Source organism: Tenrec ecaudatus, chromosome 16 (genome assembly GCF_050624435.1).
Source record: "Tenrec ecaudatus isolate mTenEca1 chromosome 16, mTenEca1.hap1, whole genome shotgun sequence".
Lineage (NCBI taxonomy): Eukaryota > Metazoa > Chordata > Mammalia > Afrosoricida > Tenrecidae > Tenrec > Tenrec ecaudatus.
The window spans coordinates 70,684,562-70,707,071 of NC_134545.1; the positions used below are offsets into that span (position 1 = coordinate 70,684,562).

Genomic DNA, 22,510 nt, shown 5'->3' on the forward strand with positions numbered 1-22,510 from the left:
ATGCTTGTTGAAGTGGATTGAAATTGGTCAAGCTAGAAGTTGGAAAAGATAGGGATGTCATAGTAGAAGTTATATTGAGGTTTACATAAGCTTTTGTGATATTTTGAATAATTGAAGAAAAAACACAACAGGAATAAACGCCAGCACACTTTACTATACCTATCAGAAAGCCCTGGCTTAGTCTCTGAATTCCCTAATTGAGGTGGATTTTAGCTTTTTTTTCTTTTTAAAAATTATTTTATTGGGGGCTCATTCAACTCTTATCACAATCCATACATCCATCCATTGTGTCAAGCACATTTCTACATTTGTTGCCATCATCATTCTCAAAACATTTGCTTTCTACTTGAGCCCTGGATATCAGCTCCTCTTTCCCCCCCCTTCCCCTCCTCCCTCCTCATGAACCCTTGATAATTTATAAATTATTATTTTGTCATATCTTACACCATCTGACATCTCCCTTCACCCACTTCTCTGCTGTTCATCCCCCAGGGAGGAGGTTATATGTAGATCCTTATAATCAGTTACTCCTCTCTACCCTACCTTCCCTCCACCCTCTAGGCATCTCCACTCTCAGCACTGGTCCTGAAGGGATCATCTATCCTGGATTCCCTGTGTTTCCAGTTCCTATCTGTGCCAGTGTACATCCTCTGGTCTAGCCAGATTTGTAAGGTAGAATTGGGATCATGATAGTGGGGGGAGGAAGCATTTAAGAACTAGAGGAAAGTTGTTTGTCTCATTGTTGCTACCCTGCAACTGGCTCATCTCACACCCGCGACCCTTCTGTAAGGAGGTGTCCAGTTGCCTACAGATGGGCTTGGGGATTTTAGCTATTAGAGACAAAAAAAGAAGAGAAAGAAGCTTCATGTTAGCCTTTGTTTCGCAGCTAGACTTTAAACAAACAGACACGAGCATTCAGAGTTGAGATAGTGGGATCGCCAAGCTCCTTTCTCAGCCTGAATGGCACTCAGCATGCAGGGCATCTAGCTTTGAGTGCGTCTGCGCTGTTTTAGGTTTCTGCGGGGCTCAGCGTGGCTTGGTTGTTATGTTTTGGGTCTGGAAATACCTAGGCTATTTACTTATTTAGCTTCCTCATTTTATGCCATGCCAGCCCTATGGAAGATCTCATAGGAACATTCCACTTTTACACAGTGGGAGAAACCAAAACTATACGATTCTACAGAACTACATACATCAGATATTCATTTTAAAGCAACTAATATATTTATATTATATATATATACTGATGTCTCAAATTATCATAAATTTCCTTCTAAGACATGATGAACTTTGTTAGACAGCCTCATTAACTCTGCCACCCAGTAGATACTGAATCAGGCACAGTGGGTTAAGCACTAGGCTAAAATCTGGAAGGGCAGCAGCCATGAGCTGCTCCAAATGACACAGATGAGGCTTTCTGTTCCCAGAAAGATTTATAGCCTCAGAAATCCAAAGGGGCAATTCTCCTCTGCCTATAGGATAGCTATGAGTCATTTAACATTAGACGATTGAAAGGCAATGGTCGTTCTTCTCAGTTGTAAGAATAATTTGCTGTGTCATGGCAACCTCTTCAATGAAATATTGAAATAAGCCAGTGAGCAGCTGCACGGGCGCTGGCCATGGGGAAGGTGCTCAGGTGGCCGGGTGAGTTGCACCTTGGGCTGTTCTCGGCGTCAGCAGTTAGGAAGCCCAAGCTGCACCTCGGGAGAACGATGAGGTTTCACGTTGGAAACTAACAGGGGGCACTCCTGCTGTATTGTTTGGGGTTTCTGAGTTGGGATCAACACAAAGGCTTGGCAGTGGGGCACTTGGAAAACCCAGTTTGGTTTCTTCATAGTATTAGAAATCACTCAGATCAATTTTAATGCGGTCGCTCATTCTGATTTGCTCACGGATCCAGCCGCTCCTTTCTGCTCAGGAGGGAGGCGATTTAAGGAAAATCGTTCGAAAGTGCTTGACTTACATCTTAAGCAGTTACATTTCCTGACAGCAGTTCCAAACATTTTCCCTCAGAGTAGAACATGTTTTCTCTCTTTTGTAAAAGAAGCCCTAATACATGTTTTCGAACAGTTTATGATCTAGGTTTTATTTCTGACAATAAAATGACATTTTGTCAAAGGAATTTTAACCATAAGACAGTGTAAAAGAAATGTATCTAATCATCAGTAATTTCATCCACTTTTAATCTTTAGCCATCTAGCCCGATTCCTAGCAAATTGAAAGATGGGGTAAAACTGCTCCTGTGGGTTTCGGAGACTAACTTTAAAGGACTAGACAACCTGTGTGTGTCTCTCCTTACGGAGTGGCTGGTCATTTCAGACGCTGACCTTGCATTCAGCAGCCTGATATGTAACCACTAGGCCACCAGGGCGTCTCGTGACCTCATGCCAATACACCCAAATGTGTTAATATTAGGACATCTTCTCAACCTAACATCTGTTGTGCAAGGGTGGAAAAACTGCAAGCCAGGAAGAAGAAGGTCCTATTTGTTTTCATTCCAGAGTCAAATAAATAATTAAATAGTTTATGCCATGAAGACCATCCTCTTTTCTATAAATGGAACGGTGTCTAATGGAGTCTGAAATCGTAATGGGAACCCTGGCACAAGTCCAGAGGAAATATTCGCATGTAATTCTGTCTACATGCTGGAGACAGCCGCCTAAGCAATCACCCCACCGTATCCAGAGATGAAACCGTCTGCGTGAACCGGAGGGACGCCTTTCCTTTGATTATTCTCCCAAGGAAAGACTCCAGCAGTCAGCGCTCCAACAGAACCCATGGGCAGGAGCAGGGAAGAGGGAGGGTCAGCCAGCCCATTCAGTTGATGAGTATCACGGCATTAGACTATTCCTTGTCTTCTTAAAACCAGTCCACACACCCACAGCATATGGCTCAGATTCTTACTCGTGGCATCTCCCCCTTTCTCCTGCCATTACTCTCTCTGACTTGCACTGTAGCCGTTGAAGAATGATCTAATTTTATCATCCGTCCTCCTTCTCAATCCCAACCCTATCATATCTGCGTTAATGTATTAATTACACTGTTTTCAAAGAGTTCTTTTAACAACAACAACAAAAATCAGGTCCAACAAATGTATTCCCTGGTGTAAAATCCACTGTCTTCAAGCAAAAAATAACAATTCTTTAGGTGCAACATAAACTATAGTGCAGTTGGTTTTATCTATTAGTATGGATCTGATGTACCTGGACGGTGAGTTAAAACAGTTTCTACATCAATAGGTTTTTGCCGCGGCCTGGGAACCTGCATTTCTGACCAAGTTCCTGGCAATGCCAATGCTGCTAGTCTAGTCAGGGGCCACACTTTGGGAACCAGTGACATTAAGAACTCTTGACCTATTGTTTCACAAACTCAAAAGCCAGACTCACTACCATAGATTCCATTCTGACTCACATCAACCCTTAGGGCAGAGTAGAACTGCCCTTGTGGAGTTCTTCAATTTTAAATGTTAACATGGTTCTTAATGAACTATAAAGGCAGATTCAGAAAACAGGTGTAAGACTGTATTGGGTTTTCCTTGATAAGAGAACATATTATTCTCTGGAGTATGTTACTGCAGGTAGAAGGGCTGGCGGATTTGGAAGGGCGGTCACGGCCTGCCTGGCCGTTCTCACGAGACCTCGAGATGGAGGTCCATGGATGGACATCCTTTCTCTTCTTTGACTTCAAATCTTTAAACCAGTTTGAATGCTCTTTCCGTTCAAAGGCATCTTTAATTTGATGAAATGGTAGATGGTGAGTGACACATGAATCAACTTTTATCTTTTGGGACACATATTCAGACACCAGCTTGGGGACGCTTTCTACACTCTTCCATCTTCCGAAGGCAGCGCCTTTCCATGTGCTGCCTGTGACCAACAGAAGGGCTGAGTGGAGATTTCCTCACCAGAAGCAGCTACCCCCACCACCACACGGACGCCACGGCCTTTGTACCAGCTTCCAGCGCTGCTCGCTTGCCCTTCACCCACCAACGCACTCAGTGGAGTAGTCCTCTCCTCCATCTGTCGTCTCGGCAGCCCTGCCGGGAGGGCTTACTGCAGTCCTGGGGGTGAATACATTCAGCTTCCCCAAACTCTTTGGCCCTCAGAAATTTATCTTTATTGTTGTTGATACCAATGATCCAGCATGCACCATCTACCTTGCATTCCCTGGTAGCTGCCAATCCAACTCCTCTCAGGCCAAAGATGGCACAAGGAGAGCCAGGCACCACCTTGGCAGCACCATAACTGGTGGAGATGCCACAACCCAACAGGCCCACTTTACCCAGGGGTGCTAATGAGTCAATTTGAGCAGCAGAAATATCAGATGCCACTGTGTACCCAGAAAAAAAGGCTGCTCTCCATGTAATGTCAAATGGTATTTCCTGTGCGTGTCAGTCTGCTAGTACCATCTGCTATCAGTTCTTTCCCGCAAGAGACTCGCATCTTCTGATAAAGGTTTGCTTTTAGATTTAGACAAAGTTTGCATTCTCTACATTGGGGGATGTTAAGTGGAACAACAGAATCACCAGCTCTCAGGTTGCTAACTCTTTTGCCAACACTCTCCACAATTCTTTCCTGTCCCAAGGTCCCTGGAAACCACCCTGCAGCTCAGCCTCATGCAGACTATAGGCATCACTGTGTTAAACTGCAGTGGGACTAATCTTAAGTCGGACTTCATGAGCCTTTTGGGTGCTACTTCTACCTCCTCTATGGGGCAGGGCTTTCCAGCTCCCAGGCTCCCTCAGCCTTGCAATTGATGACCTGGTCACCACGTCTAGTCAGTGCAGAAAACGTCTGCTACAACTCTTTCTGGTTTTAGAAACCCTTATTTTTCAAATGAAGAGAAAATGGTGGTTTCGAACTGTGAACCTTGTGTTGGCAGCCCAATACTGTTACTACCAGGGCCCAAGGTTGCTTAACAAGCAGCTTTCAAATATTTCACTAGTATTCCCATCAACTCCACTGCGTTCAAGCAGACTTCTGCTCACACCGACTCTAAAAGACAGAGCAGAACTATCCCAGGATATAAAGCGTTACAGAAGCAGACAGACACAACTCTTTTTAGTACCTTCAAACTACAAATGCTCGGGTTAGCAGCCGACTCCCTAACCAGTGTGCCATCTTGGCTCAATTAGCTACTCCAAATCAAAACAACCAAACATTGCCCTCACTCCAATTCTGACTCATGGCGACTGTATCGTTCAGGGTAAAATGGCCCTTTGTGGGTTTCTGAGACTGTCACCCTTTATGGAAATAGACAACCTCATCTTTGTCCTGTGGGGAGGCTACTGGTTTCAAACGGCTGATCTTGTGTTAGCAGCCCGGTGCATAACCCGCTATGCCACCAAAGCGCCTCTTAATTGCTGCTGGTTCCCCAAACTCGTCACCTTCTTCTCAGTGTCTGAATTCCTACACATGCTAATTCCTCTCCCTAGCATGCCTCTCCCTTCTAACTGTAAAGTTAATACCTTCCTCTTGTGTGATGTCCTGTGACGGCATGTACGTCTTTCTCTCCCACTGTGGCTTTCTCACACTGTGTTGTGATGGCTGTGTTATTGACATGTTATGGTTAGTCCCCGGAAGGATAGCTGTCTCTTATCTTGGTGTATTCAGCACCCAGTAAAACGTCTGCTGCATGGTAGGGAGGCACTCAGGCATATTTGAGTGGAGGCTGCCAAGTCTACCAGGCACAAAGACTCCATTTCCTTAATAACCTTGCCGTGACAACATGCTTTACTGCCGCTCACCTGAGCAACTAGTGGGACCACGCTAAAGGAAAAGGGTGTCTAGGATGGAAAAAGGAAGTGAAAGAAACTATACCCCTCCCCCAAAGGATTAGAGAGAAAACCAAAAGAGGATGCGTGAGGTGAGACAGAATTCAGCCTTCGGCCCTGGGTCAACCAGGGAAATGCTAAACACAAGAAGCCCATCTGTGTCCAAGCTCTAGAAAGCCTGTGCCGAATCCCAGGCAAATATTTTCATTCCTTAGTTTACACAGATGATATGTGTATATATTTAAATTTTTAATACTACATCGCTTCCATCTAATCACACTCTGCTAGGCATTGGATGGAAGCCTCAAAGATTAGAACCTTGTTAACCACATCAAGGCATGATTATATTTCCAGTCAAAGTGCAGGTCTGCACAAACAGCTTCTATCGGCAAATAGAGATGTCAAAGTCGGCTGCAGAGCTGGTTTACAGTGCTGTTGTCAGCCAAATAAAATACTTCCATCCCTATTATATTCAGAAAGAAAATCTAATTCCTAAAATGTAATGAGTTTTTCACACTTCCGATGCTAAGAACTTTTTTATTAAAATGTATTTCTACTATTACATTGATTTAGCTCATAGCCAGAAGCTATTAAGGGGCAACAGAGTTAGCAACTAGACAGCGCAGTCCATTTAAAAGGGAGACCAGGTGGCGCAGTACTTAAAGTGCTAGACTGCTAACTGAAAGGTCAGCAGTTGGAACTAGGGGCTTTCCAAGGGGGAGGAAATATCTGCTTACCTAAAGATTCACGGCCTTAGAAACAGGTTGGAGACATTCTACCTTGTTGTGGTAGTTACAGAATCTGGTGTCAATTTGAGGATTCAGTGTATAGGGGTAGAGCCTAGGCTGTCAATCTGGAGATAGCCAATGAGACTTCTGTCTGGGTATAGCCTTCTCCTGAGAATTGTGGGAAATCCGGGACTTGCTCCTTGGAGGCAGAAGACACCTCTCTCTCTGCCACTTCCTGGGAGACATTGCAGAAGATAAGCCACATGGATGCAACCAGACCTCTGAAGCCAGAGAAACCACAAAGAAATACCCGAGATCCTTACAACGCCACTGGACCCAAAGACTTTCTACCCACTGGCTTGTGATTGTCCTGCATTTTGCATCATTGCATGTGTTTTGTGAGTCTGAGGAGGACTTTATAGATTGCTATTGGCCATATGGGCTAACATCAGACTTACGGCCTTGAACTGGACTGGCTTGGGATGTTTCTTCCACGTTCAATTGCTCTTGTACATAAAGCTCTTTCTTATACATATGTGTGTCCATGGATTTTTTTCTCTCATCTACCCAGACTTACACACTTGTCCTAGGGGGACCTCAGTGTGAGAAGGAACTTGATGACAATGGGCTTGATTTGGTTTGAGTCCACTTAAGAACTGATAATAAGCAAAATTAACTACAGAATTGTCATGCTTGTCTCCAACACGGCTTGTTTGCATACCTATGTAAGATAGGCATGGGAGGCAAGCTCAAGGAGAAATCAAAGGGACCAATGATTCTGGAGGGACTTGGGGGGAAGAGGAAATGGGGGGAAGGGAGCAGTGAGTAAACCACGCATAGACATGGGAACAGCTAGGGAATTAAAATTAACAACGAGGAGGACACAGAGATCCTGGGAGTGTCCGAGCAACAGCAACCTACCTGAGACATTACTAAGAGGCAGAAGAAAGGTGAGCATGATGATGAGGTAGGAGGAAGATAAAAGGAAACAGAGGAAAGATCTAGGAATCAAAGCTATGGATAGAGGTATAATCATAGGTGTGTGCATATGTGTGTAAATATATTAATTAAAATACATTAATTAAAAATAGAGGTATTGGCATATGTACAAATATTTACAAGGCAATACATTGAGTTAGTGGACAGACTTTGGGCTTCTGCTCAAGCCCTATTTCAAAGCAAGAATTCTTTGTTCTAACAACTTGGCATTCTGTGATGGTTACCCTCCCAACATGATCACTGAAGACAAAATGGGTGCACAAGCAAATGTGGTGAAGAAAGCTAGTGGTACCTGGCTATCAAAAGACATAGCATCTGGGGCCTTAAAACTTTAAGTTAAACAAGCAACCATTTAGCTCAGAAACAATAAAGCCCACATGGAAGAAGCACACCAGCCTGCGTGATCACAAGGTGTCAATGGGGTCAGGTAACAAGCAGAAGACCCTAAACAAACAAAACATATCGTTGAGAATGAGACGGGTTAGAACAGAGACCCCAAATCTATCTGTTGACAAAGGGTCATCCCCTCACAGAAGGGGCACAAGAAGGGATGAGTCTACCAAGGCACAGTATAGCAGCGGTGAAACACACAATATTTCTCTGATTCCTTTGAAACTTCCTCACCCCTTAACTATCATGACCCCAGTCCTTCCTTTCACTGAGGTCTAGACCGGAGCATGTACATAGGTACAAATAAGAGCTCACAAGACATGGAATCCAGGTCTCATAAACCTCTCAGGAGCAGGAATGGGAATAGTGATACCAAGACAGTAGGGGGAAGGTGGGGAGAAGAGGGGAGGAAGAGGGAACCCATCGCAATTAATGACATGCACCCACCACCTGCCCGCTAGAGGGATGGACAACAGAAATCATGGGGTAAGAGAGACAGCAGTCAGTGCACGATATGAAAATAATAATAATTTATAATTTATCAAGGGATCATGATGGTGGGAAGTGGGGGTGAAGGAAAAATGAATAGCTGATACCAAGGGGTCAAATAGAAAGTAAATGGTTAGAAAAAATGAGATCTATTTTTTAAAATACTGTATATAAAGCTCTGTCTTAATATACTAAAGGATCGCCATTGTAAGAATCAACTTTTTTAGAAAATCATTCAAACTGTTTTATTTCATACACTTAAATTAGGCTGGAACTATAAGTGACCAGGTCAAAGATAGCTGATTTGGTACTTTCCAGAATGTTTGGTTTTTATTGTAGGTGGTTGTTGTTGTTAAGTGACATTGAGTCAATCCCATAGTCACTTTATGAATAACAGAACTGAACACTGTGCCATCCTTACAATAGTTCCTGTGCCCGAATTCAGTGTTGCAGCCACACTGTCAATCCATCCCACGGAGGGCCTTCCCCTCTCTCCTCTCTACCTAACACAACATGCTTCTTCAGGGACAGGTCTCTCCTGACAAAATGCCCAAAAAAGACGAAGTTGCACTATGGTTATATATTTCTATTGCTATTTTAATCTAATCTCCTGATCTTCACAACCGCTCCATCAACACCCCCAGCACAGTACACTGCGTACTCACCCACTGCCCTGTAGTTAATTCTCACCTCTAGCAACTCTATAGGACACATTTGAACTGCCACTGGGCATTTCTGAGGCTGTGAATCTTTACGGGAACAGAAAGCATTCTCGCACAGAATGGATTTGAACTGCTGACCTTGTAGTTAGAAGCCCAACTCATAATCCACTACACCACCAGAGTTCCTACATTGCACCCAGTCCTTGTCTAATACATGTTATTTTGCATGCATTACCAACTCAGAGAGTCACAAAATTTTAAGACAAAGAAATGTTCTTTGGCAACCAGTTACCCATGCAGTGACGCTCATAAGAACGGATCACAAAAACAGTATCTAAGATGTATAGTCTATCTAGTTTTAATATGAATTATTTTATATTAGAAAGCTCTTGAATGAATACAACAAAAATAAGCGATTCTGGCTATAAAAGTGGTGGATAGATAGATAAACTGGGATGTTCAGTACATATCTGGAAGAAGCATTTGTCTCTGGGGAACACGTACCATAGAACTTTGTGCATAAGACAATAGTTTTACCTAAGTAAGAATCAATGACTTTCTAATTTTAAATGTTCCACTCTTACATATTCCTTTACTTACTTAGTATCTCCGATTGGATCTCTCTCTGATATAGACACCAAGCTGTGGAGGTCATTCTTCTCTCAAAATCGGTCTTTATTCCTCCAATATTCTCATTCAATAGTCACTTCCTCTACCCATCCACTGGTTCCAAAGTCTTAGAGATGCATTTTCCATCATCTATAACCATAACTATTATCCCTTGGAATTCTACCTCCCAAATATGCCCAGAACATCCCAATGCAACTATCTTTGCCCCTCAATTTTAGTCAGTATCACTTCTTTTTCTGGGTTATTTTAAGAGTTTTCTAATTGGTTGATAATTTCTAACTCTGTGTATATTCATTGTCTTCCATCTCTGCACACACCAGTCAGGGTTAACTCTAAAAAATAAAAATGTCACCCCCAACTTAAAATACTCCATTGTTTTCTTATGATGTCTAAGAAGTAATCTTTGTCAGGGATTATAGTTTTACACATGATCTGGCCTTTATATCCCTTTTCAAATTCTACTCACACACGTCATCTTGCTGTTCTTCTCATGCTTAAACTTTATTTTTGCTTTTAATCTATGACTTCTTCCCATCAGTCAGGTCTCAGATAAATGATAATTTCTCCAGGAAATCACATCAATCCTCTCCCCTTCCTCTATTAGAAGTACTTCACGTTGCATGTCCTCAAAACACCCTGAAAATTTTATTTTACCAACAACAAAAACAATAGGCTTGGGCTTGTCATTGCACATGCCTTTGTATTGGATTTTAAAACCCCAATGCCTAATATATTCCATTTTAAAAGCTTTTTTTTCCAGTAAAATCAATACCACGTTGTTGACAACACTTCTGCTTTCATTATTTATTGATGCATAACCAATTTGCTGAAAACTCAGTGACTTAAACAAAAATGCCTTTATTATTTCACAATTCCACTGGGTCAGGCTCAGCTAAATCCTCTATTCCAAAATCTTCCATGAAACTCTAATCAGAGTGTTAACCAAAGTGGTGGATATTTTAAACCAGTTCGAGAGTAAGGCTACACATCCTAGCTCACTCACCTGGTTGCTAGTAGAATTCATTTCCTCACTCGTTCCTGAGCTGAGGGCTTCTGTCCTTCCGTGGTTGGTGTCCAGAGCGGGAATCTCCAACACAGCAGTTAACTTAACCGGAGTGTGTCAGTGTAAGTCAAGGTAACCTTGATGGTAGATGTCATCATCTTTTGTAACCTAATCATGAAAGCCCCATTCCATCACTTTTGCTGCATTCCTATCTATTGAAAGCAGCTCCCAGTGCCCAGTCCACGTAAAAGGGGAAGGAATTGAAACAGAGTTCTAGAGTCTTCGTTCACTAGGTACCAAAGCAAGAAGCTGCCTGTCACAACTTTCTATCAGTTTTTCACATCTATTCTCTGACTCCTCCATTCATTCCTCACCTAAAGCAATGTCAGTTTCATTGTATTCTGGGGTTTATATTTGTAAAGTGTAAGTATATTTCTTTAAAAAAGTATATATTAGCATGTTTACTAGTTCAAAAATGCTCAAAGAGTAAGAATTTCATATGGTTCAACCGAATGATATTCTAGGCAGAATATCATGTTCCTTATAAAAACCACTTGTGAGACAAAAGTATATGTGAGTCAATGCAAAAACATCACCCCAAATAAGCGCCCAAATCAAAATCATCTGAAAAATTAGAAGTATCCTAACAGAAAGATTTCAAATTGAAATTCATATTCCTTAAATGAGTTCTCATGCAAAATATTGCAGAATATAAGGGTTTTGAATATGGAAGCTTTAGAATTCAAAATCTAAATATTCGTCTTTGTGCATATGTACCATCAAAGATGTTGTTGGAGTGACAGTTTTTACAAAGCACATGCCCCGCTAACTTGAGAGTCTCTTTCCTCTTCCAGCCAAGACAGCTGTGCATGTACTGCCTGCATCTGGAAAATGCTCTCCCATTCTCTCAGCATCCATTGCTGCCCTTTAACAAATGTGAAAACGAGCGTTAAAAGTATTGTGGTGATCAGAGTGTTCACTAGAATCTGAAGATGGATCACTCCCTGAAGGACTCAATTTACAGGGAAAAAATAGATAACTGCCTCACTGCAGAATTCAGAGACTAGCAAAACAGGGCACACCAGCGAAGTGAATTAGAGATTACAGGAGATAAAACCCCTCTTTAGAAATACATAATTAATTAAGTTTCGAGTCAATGCCCTATAAACTGTTGATGGAGTCCAAGCGGTTGACTGAAAGCACAAGAATGAAAGGGCACTAATTCACTTGGCAAGTTCAAGGTTCCCTTTATTAGCTTTGACTGGAAACGAAGGCTTGGCTAGTCCTTAAAGGCACAATGCCAACAGCAGAGAATGCATCGCTTATATTTGGAACGACATTGAAGTTTGTGATTACTTGAAAAAGCTGGAGAGTCTCTCAAATGCAGTCATGCTCAAGCCCCAAATCCCATCCTGCAAATCGCTAGCGAAGCTCAATACACTTAAACCCCTTCCTGAGGAATTGAAGGACCAAGGAAGGAAGTTTGAAGAGAGCTTTCCAGCAATCGGGGAAATATGCTGATCACAGGAGTAATGACTGTAGGTGTAAATGACAATGTGATCGCTTGCTCCCTGCACACTGTAGTCCGTAGAAAAAAGAAGGGCTGAGATCCTCTGCTTTGCCACTATGAGCAGGTGTGAACAGCCACTACCAACCCAAATTGTCACAGAGAGCAACCTGCTACAGACTAGCACATTGTAAATGCAAGGCGATACTCTTGGGGTCTGTTATTTTCTTTGGAAAACAATACAAGTGTGAACACAGTCCAAGTCAACACCCAAGAGAATATATTTCCAGCTCACTTACAGTACAAGAAAAAAAAAATATATATATATATATATATATATATATAACAAAATCAGACATTGTAATTTAGCATGTTCCAATATTTAGTTAGTGACGAGACAAATTTCTAGTAGCATCTCACAGGTAGATGCTTTGGAATTTGCCTCACTTGAACAATATCTTTAATCTTACTATGTTATACTAAAGGATTTGCATGTGGGCTGTCATTCTTTGTGATATAATTTTCTTCTTGTTTATTTAAGAATCCATATATGGAATGAGGCTTGTGAAACTAAGCTTGAAGCAATCTAATTACTTCCAAGATCGGATACACGGGCACTTTCTGCAAATGAGTTCTGTCTAACCGCCTTGTAGGGGAGATTAGTGACTCAAAACAAGAAAAATCCTTAAAATCAGGAACCTTGATGACCACGAGTCCCATGAAAAATTCCAAGTGGCTGCTTTGCAGTAACTAGCATCCCACAGGGAATTTTTGAGATGTTCATCAATTTAACGGTTAAATTCAACCGAAGAAACTAAGAGGCTGACCAAGACAAGATTCCCCTTTATTAAACAAATAAGGAAAATCAACATCAAGTGGTAAGGGAACTTCCTAGTGTGGTTAAAAAAATTTAAAAGGCACCTCAGTAGTCAGACAGTGAATTTCATTTAAAACCCTGAGTGAAATACAGGTTTTGTACTTGTTTAGAAATTGCTGAATTTTTCTAGCCAAATAAAAATAGTTTTCTATTTGTTGTAGAAAATTCAGATTTTATATTTTTAAGGAAAAATTCAGAGCTATTGTTTGATAGCCTGGAACAATGTTAAAGCCAATAGTTTCAATAACAAATGCACTCAGCTTTATCTTTACCAGCTTAAAATATGAATACATAATGCTTCTTTGCTAATCATCAGGAAAAAGAAAATATATCCAAACAGAAACTGGCAATCTTCTGGACAACAAGAATACAGCAGCAACAATAACAAAGTGCTTTGAGTAAGAAAAAAAGATGTAGAGACATAAAAGACATATTCAGAGGCTATGACTGATAGAAAAAACAAATACGGCACCATGGTTCTAGTTATTAAAAGTCCTTTTAATTAAAAGTCAAGTCAATTTAATGGACATAAATGTGTACGGTGTATACCTAATGATCTGGGGTTATTTGAGAGAGAAATTTTGTTGACTAGTGAGCTTTGCACAAGCATCTATAGATAATATTGTCCTTTTTGTTGTTAGCTTCTGTCTGGTCTACACCAATTCTGGCAACTCTACACACACAAAAAACCAACAGTTGTCTGGCCCTGAAACATCCCCATGATCCGTGGTACATGAAAACCCGGTTGATGGAAAGAGTTGATGTATTGGATGGTTTTCAGAAAGAGACCATTAGGACTTTTAGAATGGAGGCTTCCCTGACACCTGTTCAGCATCTCACAGGCTTCCATGACATAGATGGTGGCTGCTTAGGAGGCACATTGACCAGAGTCAAACCTGGGTCTCCAGCAGAGAAGTAACATCAACTAGTAAACCAACCACCCATCTGTCTACAGATAAATGCTATTCACTGCCATCGAGTCAACGCCAACTCATTGTAACCTTACCAGACAAGGCAGAACAGCCTGTTAGTTTCTGAGCCTGTCACTCTTTATGGGAGTAGAAAGCCTTGTCTTTCTCCCAGTAGCTGGCGGTTATGAACCGATGGCCTTATGGTTAGCAGTCCAAGGTATGACCCCCTATGCCACAAAGGCTCCCCTATAGACAGCAGATGCTCAATCAAATTTTGATCAAAGCACGGCATACATTGAATAATAACTTAAAAGGAATGCTTAAAAGAAACATGTTATTTCTATTTGGGAGGCCAGAGGAGAGAGTAGATGGCTTTTTGTAAAGCATGATCATTTTAGTACGCAGGTACAGCCAATAGGGCTCTGGGGAAGGAACACAGGCTTGGCTTTTTTTTTCCTTCTCCTTCTTCCCTTATAAAGGAGCTTAAAAGAGACAAATGCATGCTTAAATCATATTATTGAATTCTGCTCCATGTCAGAGCCTACATCAAATAGAGGCTTTATAGCCTTCCTAAGTTCAGGCAGCCAGCCCATCAGAACTCCTACAAGCCTCTTACTGCAAGCACCAACAGGATTTCCAGAGCAATGCATCCAATGTGATGCAAACAAAGCCTCGGAACACAATTATTTGATAACAGCTCTTTCTTCACTGTCGGGGGTCAACAGAGCATTCTTCTCTTTTGCGTCTGCTTAGATGATCAGTTTTTTAAATTAACTAAAAACCAAGATGGGGTAATTATAGAAAACATTGCAACACAGCAGGCATAAGACTGCTATTCTTAGAATTCCTGTTTACAAGGATGGCATTTGGCTGGATCTGGGACCTTGGGTTTGGGGAGCCTCCGCTCCCGCCATTCTCAGAAGGAAGATTGGCTCTTGAGTCATTCGAGACACCTTTTGAGTCATGTTAGTAGGTGTAATTATTGTTTGCTTTTGTTTCCTTGTTTTGCAAGGAAAAAAATGTTAGTAGTTAGTAGGCTTCCACATACTTAGTTGACCATAGTCACAGTCATCCAGATATGAAACATTTCCTTTATGATTCTGATTATTGGGGGAAAAATCTACTTGAATTCTTCATGGTTTCTACACAATCATAAGGGTTAGGTCTTAAGTAATTTCTGGTTTGAATACCAAATATTCCCCTGAAAATGGTTCCATAAGAATTTGTTTGCAGTAGTCCCAGTGGCCTAACCTATATGTACAAAGAATGTAATTTATACTGAACAACTGGTTTGCTGCTGGGGATCTGGAATGCTGATATGTGGCAGGGACAGGTTACCTATGTGGCCAGAACCCCAGAAAAATCTTTAAAGAGTTTCCTGCCCAGCGAGACTTCTCACAGGCTCACAGAGAAAGCAAGTACAAGACTCCATTGAGAAAGGATTCTTGGCATCCCATAGACTTTATCCCTGTCTCTTTCTCCTTTTCAAATAATTTTGTTTTCCTTCCATGGAATATTACAATGAGTTTGATGACCAGCTGAGTCCTGTCAATATTCCTGGTGAAACACTGAAGCTGAAAGTGATCTTGGATATTACTGTGTAGAGAAAGAAAGTCTTAACACTAAGGTCAACCAACTTACATGCAAACATGACAACATTACTGTGGCATTCCTTGATATTTCCTTTATATTGGAATTCCTTTTTATCATTTAAGATACTGCAAATGAAGTGTTGTCATAGAGTTTTCTGCTTGCTTCTTGCTTTGTTTGTTTTAATACTATATTGACCCACTTTTAAGGCCCTGGCATAGGACCAGGAAGTATTTCATTCTGTTGCATATAGGATCACTATGAGTTGGAACCAACTTGATGGGACCTAACAACAACAAAACCAACAACAATAACAACAACAATTCATCTTTGAGCTATCTACCTTGTGCTTTGCCAAAATGGAACATTCAAATTTTATTGAGTAAAAGAGGGGGGTCCCCCCCAAAAAAACATTGAATTCTTTTTCAATTTTATACACATACACAACCTTGTCACCTTCAAAGCACCCTCCATTACACTTAATACATTTGTCAAATCTGCAATTCCAAATTCCATTCTTGGAAACATTTTTCAAACTGGTCTGTTTGGATGGCTGACAGCACCTCCCTCATTTCTTCCTTCACCTCTTATATGTCATCAAATCATTGACCTTTCATGTCCCTCTTTATTCATGGAAACAAAAAGAAGGTGCATGGAGCAAGGTCAGGTAAATAAGCTGTGTGGAGTAAGAGAGGCATGCTGTTTTTTGCCCAAAACTGGTGCACTGAGATGGCTGCATGAGCAGTACTGTCATGGTGGCAAAACCAGTCCCCCATCTGCCACAAACCAGGACTTTTTGGTCACACTGCTATGCAATCTTTTCAGAACTGCTAAATGGAAAGCTTGATGAACAGTCTGACCTGGTGGAATAGACTCCAAATGCACAATGAGTTGCTATGTTCAGCCATTCGGGAAGTTGATGGACATCCAGAATGAGGTTTGTCATCAATCAACATTTCATTTTATTTTGACATGAGAAAACCACTTGTACACTGAGTTTTTATCATAGCACCTGTCCTTGTGAGCTGTGTTCAATATCACATTTTTTTCCACAGCAGGAACAAAATTTCACAGCCACACATGGCACACGCCATTCTCTTAAATTGGCCATCACAAAAAACAATTGAAGAGTGAAACTGCTCTTATAAAATATATTTAGTGTGACCAGAGAAAACATCCAGGCAGCCCCTCTGGGTGCACTAACCCAGAGCGAGTGTGCTCGCCTAGCAGGTAAAAACGCATTCTAGGAAAGCTCCACCAAGGGGAGTTTGTCCAGTTTTTTTTTTGGGGGGGGGGTACCCTTCACATATTATGTGCCATGTATTTGTTACTTAATTCCACATAATTCCCTTCAAAAATGTTGATTTAGAGAAGTTAAATATTTTTGTCAGATTGGATATCCAAGCAACAGGGCTCGTATTGAAACTTGGAGCTGTATAAAATCCAGGCTGTTTCTACAATGCCTATCTGTGAACACAAGTAGCGTTTCTACTCCGGGAATCCTTACAAGTGCGAGGACATATGTGCCTACTTCTACATTTAAAACTATTTCCCAGAAATACTCAATAGACCCTTAAAGGGCAGTAAGACTCGAAAAAGTACATTTCTTCTCCAAATTATTCAATAGGATCATTGTAGATCAACTTAAAAGTTTTTAATGATATAAAACTAATAAAATAAAGTAACAGTAAATATTAATTTAAAAACTAAATAAAAGTGATAAATGAAACCATCTAACTATTAATGACCTTGCGATTACATTGACCATGTTAACACTTAAAATGAAGTAGAAACTAATGATGAAATGATTAACTACGCCATCAACTTTTTGAAGAATCCTTGTAAGAACTGTTTTTGTTGCCATTCGGTAGATGTCTTTGAAGTGATTCTGACTCCTAGCAAACACTCGTGCCACAGAACAGAGCCCTGACCAGTCCTGCGCCATCCCCACAATGGCTCCTGTTTCAGCCCATGGTTGCCTCTGTCAACCATTTCTTTTGGGCTGACTTTCTGTTTTCTAAGTAAGACTTCCTTCTCCAGAGATGAGTTTGTGCTGAGAGCATGGGAAAAGTTGGTGAAAAGAAGTCTTGCTTCCTGACTTCTAGGGAGCATTCCAACCGCGCTTCTTCTAAGAATGATCTACTTGTGATTAGGGGACTTCACGTATTAATCGATGTTATTAACACTCTAATTCTAGAGTGTGAAATTTTATGTGGTCTTCATTTTCCATGGATCAGTTTCCCGTTGCCTGGGAAGAGCCTTACAGAACACCATGGCTCAGATCAGTCTCCCTTGGTCTGCAAAGTGGTGTCTTTGCTCTCTAACACTTAAAAGAGGTATTTGCAGAGTATTGGCCCAATGTAATGTGCTGTTCAAAATACTAAGCAAGCAATATAGCACTGACAGAAATATATTTGTCATGAATTCCAAAGTGACTATAAGTTTTCATACCAGAAACAATCATTGATGTCAATGGATATATGCCAATAACAAGTTACTTGGGCTTTAAGATGCCAAATAAATCCATAATTAACAACCTTTCTAATCTCTGTGCAATGAATGTAGTCTACTTAACCAGTCTTAATAGTAAATCAGTCTATTCCTATACAAAATATCTAGAGTCCTTTAATCATTTTCCTTTCTTAATAATTTCTTTTTATACTGATTCTTTTTTCAAAAGCCATGTAAACTTTATTATATACATGACTCATACATGAACACACTTCCCATTATCTGTATGTGGCTTATCCTGATTGTTGTTCTTTATTTGTCAATGCATCTGTGAGTTTTGGTACGAAGCAGGACCACTTCCTCCCATCTCTAGTTCCCCTGGGACTTTGCAGGCTTGGAAACAAAAAGTTCACAATATTTTTTCCTTTGGGGGGACTTCTTTAAGTGATTTTCTCATTCATGATACTCTCTTTTGGGTATAACATCTTATTATGTCTATTGCAATCTGCCTTCAAGGGATATCTTTTTTACAGAGTACTGTACCTCAAAACCTATGGCTATCATCTCTCTATATTAACAATGACCACTGTTAATTCCTTCATATGTTTACTCTAAAATGTCTGTTGTGAAAAATAAAATAAACCTGATAGGTTTCCAAATAGGATGAGATCAAATATCCAAATTCATAGCTACTGTTCACAGCCCAAAAAAGGAGAAATGTTTAGGGATGGGCATTTGCTCATATTTCTTTCAGTTGCAAACAGGTCGTCTTAGTTGTAATGCCATCAATCTACTTCTGGAAGGGTGATAGAGAATAGAGCCTGGGTTAATGTTTAATTATTAGTCTAAATGATAAGGCAAGCTTGAATAAAATTATACCACCGAAGAGAATCAGTGGATGAGCACACCTTACAAAAATAAGGTGCACGAATATTCTGAATGGTAATGGAACAACTTGGCGATGACTTAGAGCTGATTCTGATCAAGTAACTGTACAACAGAAGGCAACACTGCCTGGGTCTGCACCGCTCTCACAAGTGTTACGTTTGAGACCATTGTTGAAACCGCTGGGTCCAATCCATCTCATTGATGGTCTCCCTCTTTTTTTTGATAACCCTCTTCTTTACCAACTGTGTTGTCTATTTCCATGGATTAATCTCTGCTGATAACATGACCAAAGTATGCGAGTAACATCTCCCAATTGCTGCTTCTCAGGAACATCCTAAGTACACTTCCTCTGAGACAGATGTATGTGTTTTTCTAGCAGTCCAGAGAGCTTTGACTACCCTTCTCCAATATTATAATGCATGAGTCGGCTTTTCAGCTGTCTTCTTTACTTATTGTTCAACAAGTTAACAATAAAGGTGTGGAGGCAGCTTGTTTGTACTTGGGATATCAATTTACAAATTTTACTTTCCAATGTGGAAAATAGTACATCTAACACATATCTCTCAGCATCAATGTCAACTGAGAATAATTTTTCAAGAAAAGCTGAACAACTTTGCTCACCCAAGGATCATGCATTTATAAAACCCAACAGGAAGGTAAATCTAGGGCTGATTTAACTAATGCTTGGAAATACTAATGATATGGTTGTAAATAAATCAAGCCTGCCAAGGTTCAATTTTTTGAAATGTTTCTATTGAGCAATTAAAATTAATCAGCATAATTATTCTATAAATTTTAAGAGATTAGTTACTCACCAAGCGAAACTTCTATGTTGTGAAACAGAATGTAAGAATAGCACTACAAACATCAGGAGAAAACTAAGATTCAAATGCTCCGAAGCTGTGCCAATTAAACAACCAGCTATGCATTTTTGTTGAACATATCTGTACAAAGGGGGGAGCTAATAATTACCACTTGCTACTCCAATTTAATCAGCCCCGTTAGCAAAGGGCATACATAAGAGCTTCTAATTCCGAATATTCATGAAACGTGAATGCAAAACATGAATATTCTAATTCAAGTTATCAAGTTTCATGGAGCAAGGCCTATGCACATATTGAGAGCAGGAGAGAAGCATTTTTAATGCCCAAATGACCACATAACAATAGAAGGGAAGGAAGATGTGAAAGAAAAGTCTCGCTAATGCTAAATAGAACTGCAAAACTCGGGAAGAAAGGAAAACAAAATTCAGGCACCTTAATCTAGAACAAATCCCCAAGACTCAGAAGCCCTCGAAGCAATTCGTTAATTCTCATAATAAGGCTTGTGCACTAAAAACAAATGAATATTTGTCCTCAACTTTTCAAAAAGTGCTGGGCAGAAAATATAAAGTCCAAGATGTGGCCAAGTAGAATTGCCCCATGGCGTTTTCTGGGCTGCTGTCATCTTTACAGGAGTAATTCACCTGTTCTTCCTCCCAAGGAAATGCTGGCGGGAGGTTCTGCTTGCTGATTTCGAGGTTCGCAGCTGAGCGCTTAAATGCTCTGGTACCCTCGCTCTCCCCCGCAAGCATGCAGCTTCTCAGAGCTGATGACCGGCTCCTGCGAAGCTTACAAACAACGAACCCTCTGGGACGACTTCACTGTTATGATGGCGGGTTACGATGGAGACAGCGCGCTCAATGGCCCACAACCATGGCCGTAGGAACAGAGGTAAGAAGAGTTTCGAAACGGTTTTTGTGCAGGTAACACATTTTTATAGCCATACCACCAGAAAGAAAAAAAAACTAAAACTGTTTTTAAAAGGCGTGTTGAATTAAACCAGATAAGGATTGGGTCTGCTTCTTTTTAAATTGTTTACAGCCATCTATGGTCCAAGCCTTTCTGATAGAAAAACACAAAGGCTATAGAGGTGATTCGACAGAGTAAATAAGAGATTATATCCTTCATTTGCTATTCTCTGTCTCTAGCTTTCTTTTCAACCAAGACCCATGGTGTGCCTTGATCTATTTTAAAGACCCCTTCACATCCAGAGAGAATTCCCGTTTTTCTCACTCTAAAACCGGATGTAGGTTTCTCGAACTTGAATTTTGGAAGAAACTCTGTATTTCTGGACCTTTCTTGTTAAATCTTATTATTGTTAAAACCTCACATTCTATGTTTTTGGTTGCACAAATATTAGGCTATTTCACGTGCTGAGACTTCCCTTCCCTAATTTTTCCAGTAGCTTATTTGACTTCCTGTTCTGCATCAGCTTTGTCAATAATTTTAATCAGCTAGATGTCAGTGGTAAATTACATTTGCATTCCTCCATTTCTGCCTCAAAGTACTAGGTGACAATGAAAGCAAGGCAATGGAATAATGTCTAGTACGTGGGGAAATGCATTTTTTGGGAAATCCGGAATTACTGAATTCAGATTGTTGTGAAAGACTGATGGAGAGGACTTTATAAATTGGCATCAGATATATGGGCTAATATCAGATTTATGGACTTGGATTGGACTGGGTTGGGATGCTTTCTTAATGTAAAATTTCCCTTTATATAAAACTTTTTTATACACATAAGAGTTTCTATGAATTTGTTTCTCAGGTCTACCTGGACTAACATAACAATTTAAAAGATCAATTGGAATTTAATACATATGTCATTTCATAGTTCAATCACATCCAGCAGAATTGCACAATTACAACCACAATTAGTTTCCAAACATTCTCTTAGACAAAATTGTAAGCCTTGTGATAGCAGTCACATAGTGGAGCAGTAGCCTCTAAATAGCAATGGAATCTGGAGCAGTCATTTAGCCAATTGGACTGTCATGGATTGGATTGGTTTCCCCCACCCCCGCCGCCCCGCCCGGCCCAAATATGTGTCATCTTGGCTGGACCATGATTCTCAGTGGTGTGTCAATCATGTAATGACATAGTGTGGTAATTATAATGATCTCTCAAGGTGTGATCTGAGGGAATACCAATAGAGGATTTCATGGGTGGTTCAACCCTCTTAATCCCCTCTTAGCCCTAGACCGATTTATGGGGAGATTCTTATCTTATAAAAGTTAAAAGGAAATAGAACGGTGCAAAGATCATGGGACCAACTCCAATCAAGAAAGAAGAACTTAATGTCCCTGCACCGGGATGCTCCTGGATCCTGGGAACATGGTTTCTCTCAGGAAGGTCAGGAAAACAGATGATGAAAGGAGACAAGACTTCACCAAGAGCGGACACTCTGGATTTAGACGTTCAATACACATGGCCGCCAGGCCATAGATACAGTTGGGTGTTCATGCCCGCTCCGTGTCGACTTCACTTGTGTTCACACTCACATTAGTTTATGCAGTTTGTAATCCTGAAAGCAGCACAGGTCTTTATAAGAGCTGGCTGCAGGGCAGAGTGTTAGATCGAAATACCCATTGAACAAATCCTAAACTGTATACGAATGAACCTCAGTTTCTTAAAGCCATCAACTTGTGGTTATTTCTGTTACACAAACACCAGATAACGAAGACAGGGCAATGCCATCTATCCCGATATGTTTCAGCCAAGAGCATCACACATGTGGAGGTGTAACCTGTCCTCATTATTCACTGTTCTTGTGGAGGCATTGCTTAGAAAT

The 22,510-nt window shown here is 40.7% G+C and overlaps 1 protein-coding gene and 1 pseudogene across 2 annotated transcripts in view; both read right to left on the reverse strand.

Moving 5' to 3' along the window:
• The window catches only part of PRKG1 (protein kinase cGMP-dependent 1), a 1,325,949-nt gene that overhangs the window by 772,972 nt on the left and 530,467 nt on the right, over window positions 1–22,510 (reverse strand). The window lies entirely within an intron of this gene.
• On the reverse strand, window positions 3,684–20,471 carry LOC142429547 (alcohol dehydrogenase class-3 pseudogene; annotated as a pseudogene).